This window comes from Prionailurus viverrinus, chromosome B1, assembly GCF_022837055.1.
Source record: "Prionailurus viverrinus isolate Anna chromosome B1, UM_Priviv_1.0, whole genome shotgun sequence".
Lineage (NCBI taxonomy): Eukaryota > Metazoa > Chordata > Mammalia > Carnivora > Felidae > Prionailurus > Prionailurus viverrinus.
In genome coordinates, this window is record NC_062564.1 from 179,567,894 (window position 1) to 179,575,028 (window position 7,135).

Below are 7,135 nucleotides of genomic sequence, written 5' to 3' on the forward strand. Positions count from 1 at the left end.
CCTATTTTCAGTTAGTTCTTTCGAGACCAATGGTATGTATATGCTGTTTCCCATTTAGTGATTGTACTGACAGCCCATGAAAGTATAACTCGTGACTTCCCATAGCTGAGCTCATGTTGTTATAAACCTGGCAGTTCCACTACCTCATTCAATATACCTCAAATAGTAATAGCTCAATAAAGCCAGAGATTCGGAAGTGTTTATATCTATAGATTATATAGATGAATTTTACACGGTTGTTTGGGCTTTTATTAAGTATGGTTTGATATATGCTTCAAATAAACCCCTGCCTGTAAACCTCTGGCAGTAAACTAAAAACACATTTACTAAATAGAATCAACTGTGTATTTCTTTTTATGCAACATTTTCCTCCAAGCCTCTTTCTTTTTCATAATGTTAATTTACAAAGGGGTAAATTGACATTAACTGTTTTGCAAGTTCAAGGGCTAAGAGGATGTGTTTGAACCTGTCTTTCTAAGAAGGACTAAGTGGAATAGATTGGACTTGAACAGCTGGTCCTGAAAGATGAAGATCACTAGGGTCACTAAGAAGAAAAAGAGAGGGCATGTGTGATCAATATTACCAGTTGTTAAAATCTTTCTCAGTCACATTGTTTACTTGCTTTGAGTGATGAAAGGTAAGAGGTGTAAAAGCAAATAATTCTATGACTATATATATATGTATACATATATATGTATATATATACATATATCTTTATATATTAAAGTTGTGATCATCTTTGCCGAGTCTCAAATACTTTGTCAGCTGAAAATCATCTATATATGATGATGTGTGTATGGACAATTCTATTGCTGAATCTAAGAATAAATATGTTTCACCTCTATCTCACACCTATATGCACACATATACAATATATATTACACATATAGACTTATATTTTTGCTTCATGTATATGCGTGTTAACATATACACAGAAGTGTATATGTGTGTTATACACATATATATAAAATATATGATCTAAGGAAGTAGAAAGTACAGTTGCTTTCATTTTACTCTTTTAAATACTCAGGAGGTAATTAGATAAGTAGAGTTTGCATTTATGCATTTAAATAAAGAATGACTGAGGGGCGCCTGGGTGGCGCAGTCGGTTAGGCGTCCGACTTCAGCCAGGTCACGATCTCGCAGTCCGTGGGTTCGAGCCCCGCGTCGGGCTCTGGGCTGATGGCTCAGAGCCTGGAGCCTGTTTCCGATTCTGTGTCTCCCTCTCTCTCTCCCCCTCCCCCGTTCATGCTCTGTCTCTCTCTGTCCCCAAAATAAATAAAAACTTTGGAAAAAAAAATTAAAAAAAAATAAATAATGACTGAGATCCAATGTTTCAAATCTGATAAAGAGCTCTTATTTGAAATGAATTATCTTTTTATTATATCTGTTTGCCCTCTAAAATACTCTCAATATATTGTGTCTCTGGCTATAATTAGAATAGGATCTCAATTATTTGCAGATGGATGGATAGAGAATGGATAGTTGAGTTAATGGCTGATTGATAGATACAAGAACCACACTTGTTCCACCATCTTGTGAAGAATTTATCAACACACTCTGACTTGTGTGAACACGTGTACACTTTGTAAATGGTCCTCCCTTGAGGTCTCTGCAGCTAGTTGTCCTCTTTGCCTCCAAGTGTCTTTCTGACCTGGCCTAGTGCTATGCACTGAGTAGGAAAGCAATAACTTGCCCATTCAACCAATGTACTTCCAAATTTGAGAGCTATGACCTGGAGATTTGCATGAGTTTGATAGGAAGACTAAGCCAACTCTGTAGAAGTGCTTTTTCAGTCCTTATTTTTTTTCCATTTTATTTGATTTCTATTTTGCAAATGATCCTGATTTGCTTCAGCGTTCCTTCTTCCCCTTTCTGGGAAGTGTACATCTGCTTCTGACATCTGTCTTCTATCTTCCTTTGTAAATTATGAAGTGATGCCAACTCCTTTTATCAACAAATTACCCTTAGAAGCATTTAGAGGCTATAATGATTCTTTGATTTTCTTTGATTCTTTATGAATTTGCAAAATGACTTGATGCTTATATTAGCTTTGTTTGTCCTTTCTTTTTCCATATTTAATATTTATAGTTGGCAGGCCCAGATGGTGTACTTTGTTATGTCCTGAAATGTTGCTATTTTTTTCATTCCTTAATTACAGGAATGTCAGTCTGTAATATCCCCAGCCTCCGTCTCTCGTTGACATTGTAGATTTCACATTTGTTGTATTATTTATTGAACTGACTGAATGTCTGACACTGTGAAATATACAGTAATCTTTCCCTAACCTTGCTGCTTTTCCTTGTTTGTCCACATTGACCATTTGCCTCTGCTGTTAGATGATACCCTCAATTTGTTGCATTTGTAAAAGTTTTGCAGATATTTTAGACATTGATAACTCCTCATAAACAAGACACTGAGAAATGAGAAAAATAAAACAATTTGAGTTGCGGGGTAGCAGCCAGAGACATTGTAGAAAAGTATACAAACAGTTTTTTTGGAGCTCTAGAAGTGCCCTTATAATTTGGTAGAGAAAAAGTACATGTATTTATTTCACATTTTACAAAGTCTGTATCTTTTAGGAATGTAGTTCATAAAACCATATAGTGATAGGCCTCATTCATATAATTAAAAGTACCAGTGATTTCTTCTCAGAAATGTATTTCATTTTGTTTATTAAAATTTTGAGCAACATCATCTTTCTGCTCAATCAGTGGCGAATTCTTACAACTCATTTTCCTAAGAAGCTTCAATAAAATGTACAAGGACTTTGCATATTAACATCTTAAGGTCTTGCTTCTAGTTACATAGCAGACTTCCACAATAACTTTTCATTCCCCAACTCTGCTTACATTTTCTGAATGCTAACAGGAACTATAATGCAAAGTATTTCCTTCGAATTAATTTAATTTAGCATATCAAGAACTACTAAAAATATCTTCTTAAAAAATGAGGTATATTTTTTGATATGCTAGCATTCTTTCAAAAATTTCCTGAGAGACAGACCTAGAAATAGAAGTATCCTATTCATATAACAGTCCCACTTTGGGCAGCGAAGTCAGTACTTTGTCCTTGCATTCAACAGCACATGACATTACATGGATTTCTCAACTACAACACCTGACAGTGTCAGCCACCTTTTAAAAAGACATTTGTAGGGGCACCTGGGTGGCTCAGTCGGTTGAGCGTCCGACTTGGGCTCAGGTCATGATCTCGCAGTCTGTGAGCTCGAGCCCCATGTCGGGCTCTGTGCTGACAGCTCAGAGCCTGGAGCCTCTTTTGGATTCTGTGTCTCCCTCTCTCTCTGCCCCTCCCTGCTCATGCCCTGTCTCTCTCTCTCTCTCTCTCTGTCAAAAATAAATAAACATTAAAAAAATTAAAAAATAAATAAATAAAAAGACATTTGTAGCATCACTAAAGACTGTTTTTCTCCTATCCCACAGAAAGCCCACTACGCATCTCAGAGGGTGCTACATGACCTTTTGCCTTTTATGTCCATTTCATTATATTTCTTTCTAATTTCAATTTAGAACAAAGGATATACAGCATTCTAAAACTATTGGATTCAAGGAATGGCTGGATTGATGACCTATTTCCAAATTGGCATTTGACTTTATTATGTAATTTGGAATATGTGAAGGCAAATCATATTTTTATTAACAGTGCCCGTACAAGCAGCACATTGCATTGAACACTGACCCAATGGCAGACAAAGCATTGCAAACAGCTGCCTTGTGTCCATGTTCTATCATACGTGCATATCCATGTGCACATTCATATGCTATTGCCTATGTTGTATTTACACACACACACACACACACACACATACACACACACACATACACATTTAAGATATTCCACATGAAAGAAAGGACTTGGGCCTAATTATAAAATAGATCTAGGGGCGCCTGGGTGGCTCAGTCGGTTAAGCCTCCGACTTCAGCTCAGGTCATGATCTCGCGGTCCGTGAGTTCGAGCCCCGCGTGGGGCTCTGGGCTGATGGCTCGGAGCCTGGAGCCTGCTTCCGATTCTGTGTCTCCCTCTCTCTCTGCCCCTCCCCCATTCATGCTCTGTCTCTCTCTGTCTCAAAAATAAATAAACGTTAAAATTTGTTTTTTAAATAGATCTAACAAAACCGGAACACCTTTTCTTATTAATTTTGTTTAAATGTTTATTTATTTTTGAGAGAGAGAGAAAGGCTGAGCATGAGCTGGGGAGGGGCAGAGAGAGAGGGAGACACAAAATCCGAAGCAGGCTCCAGACTCTGAGCTGTCAGCATACAACCTGAGGTGGGGCTTGAACTCATGAACCACAAGATCATAACCCGAGCGGAAGTAGGATGCCCAAGTGACTGAGCCACCTAGGCGCCCCCAGAACACCTTAAAAAATATATATACATATATACATATGTATATATGTATACATATATACATATGTATATATGTATACATATATACATATGTATATATACATATATACATATATATATATAAAACTAGTAACAAGTAACAAGTGGCTACCTGTAAGTAGCTCTGACCTTCTCGTGCTACTTTCATTGTTTAAATGTTTCTTAGCACTAGTTACAATGTTTTTTCTTCCAAACCAGCCAGTTCCATAACCTGAGCACTGGTGACATTCTGTTCTCACATCTAAATATCATATGTCTTCGTTGCTATGTGTTTACTCTGTAAAATGTGTCCTACTCTGAAATATAGTGTCCTTCCCATGTAATCTGAAACTTACATAATAGGTGGTTTATGAGTTAAATAGGTTAGGACAGAGAATGCTTTTGGAGTAAGGAAAGGAGGTCAGAAAATGTAAAGAAACCAGGTCAGATCATGAAGACGCAATTTCTGGTATAAAGTCTATTACTTACATTTTCATCCTTATTGTCCACCACAAAGTACTAACATATAATCAGGGACTTCTTTCATAGACTCCCAGTGTCTCCTAGTTTACTAACTTCTTTGTTAGTAAACTTTCATATTAAAGCTTGTAAACTTTCGTATTAAAATGTCTTTTATTGAAACCCTATTTTTTCACAGCCATTAATATTTTTACTGCTTTTCCACCATTTGTGTGGGTACCATCAGATCTGTATAACTTTGCATTCACACAGGAATTCTCAATTTTGATAAACCACTCCCAGTTCTTTGAAAATCATGATCAGGGGAGATGTGGCCATATAATAGCTTCATGATGATGACTTTATTCTCTCTCTTAGGATAAACTACTGCATACTATTTTCTTCTCCCCATCTTACCTAATATTTTTGTACAGACTTTCAGGTAGTCCAGTGTTCATAAGTTTTAGAATCCATGCATGTGGAACATATAGTTGTGCATAAAGTGTCCATATTGTTTTTTATGATGATACTAAACAAAATCACTTGTCATGTGCAATGGGAAAAAAATTGTTTTATCTCAAATGGTCATAATATTAGGCTGGAAAAGGAGAAAATGGCAAGAAGCAGGACTAAAACTTACTGAGAACCAAGTGCTGTGCATGGGTGTTCCAGGGCTTTTGAGATCATTTAATCCAACAGGAACTCTATTTGACTGTTTTAATATATGGACCATGGGTGGTATATATCCATTGTTAACTAAATCTGAGGTTCTTTGCTCTCCCTTGGATTGAAAGATTTAACTTATTCTTGCTTTATTACATATTGAGGAAAAAAATCTCAATGTAACTTTGCACCAGTTAAAATTGTTTACATTGGAGCCCAGAGCCCCAGAGCCCCAGCAGGTTGCTACTGGAGTCCCAGCTGTCACCCATCTCTTCTTTCCTTTCAACCTGACAGATGGCGCTGCACTCTGTCCTTCACTAAGGAGTTCTTGGTGGGTAGAGGGGCTGCAGTAAAGCCCACTGAGCGAGTCAAGCTGCTGCTACAGGTGCAGTATGCAAGCAAGCAAATCGTCACAGATAAGCAATACAAGTGTATTGTAGGCTGTGTGGTTCACATCCCCAGGGAGCAGATGGTGTCCTTCTGGCCTGGTAACCTGGCCAGTGTTATCAGCTACTTCTCCACCCAGCCTCTCAATTTTGCCCCCAAAGGTAAACATAAGCAGATCTTCCTGGGTGGTGTGAACAAGAAAACCCAGTTTTGGTGCTACTTTGCAGGGAATCTGGCATCAGGTGCTGCCCCTGGGACCGCTTCCTGGTGTTTTGTGTATCCTCTTGATTTTGCCCATACCCGATGTGAGCAAACTTGGAGCTGAAAGGGAATTCAGAGGTCTTGATGACTGCCTGGTTAGGATCTACAAATCTGATGAGATTGAGGGACTGTACCAAGGCTTTAATGTGCTTGTGTAGGGGTATTATCATCTACTCAGCTGTCTACTTTGGTATCTATGACACTGCTTCCAGATCCCAAGAGTACTCATGTCTTCATCAGCTGGATGATTGCACAATCTGTTACAGTGGTTTCTGGGTTGACTTTCTATCCATTCGACACTGTTCACGGCCACATGATGATGCAGTCAGGGAACAAAGGAACTGGCATCATGTACACAGGCATGCTTGACTGTTGGAGGAAGATTGTTCATCACGAAGGAGTGAAAGCTTTTTCCAAGGGTACACAGTCCAGTGCTTTCAGAGGAATGGGTGGTGGTTTCGTACTTGTCCTGTATGATGAAATCACGACGTTCACCTAAGATATTTTCCAGGTTTTTTTTTTTTTTTTTTTTTTTTTTTTTTTTTTTTTTTCCCCGTGAGCATGTGTGTTGAATTATCTAACATTTCTTGAGCATTCTTGACATACTGGTGGCAGTCCATTTATCAATGGTCACTGTTTACTGGTTGAAAATGGAAAGCAATAATATTCATCTGACCAGTTTTCTCTTAAAGCCATTTCCTTTTTTTTATTATTTTTTTATATGAAATTTATTGACAAATTGGTCTCCATACAACACCCAGTTCTCTTAAAGCCATTTCCATGATGATGGGACTCAATTATATTTTTTTGATTTCAGTCACTCCTAGTAAGTAACTATGAAGAAATAAAAAAAAATATCTGAAATATAAAAACAAATAAATAAAATTGCTTCCATTGGACATATTTTTTCAACCCCTTTCTTACTTTCTATAATTCCTTAGATTTGTTTTAAATTGTCTGTACTCTTAATTCTCCCAT

General features: G+C 37.6%; 1 pseudogene; it reads left to right on the top strand.

Moving 5' to 3' along the window:
- Positions 1-3,702: 3,702 nt before the first annotated feature.
- On the top strand, positions 3,703-6,656 carry LOC125163971 (ADP/ATP translocase 2-like; annotated as a pseudogene).
- The last annotated feature ends 479 nt before the right edge of the window (positions 6,657-7,135 follow it).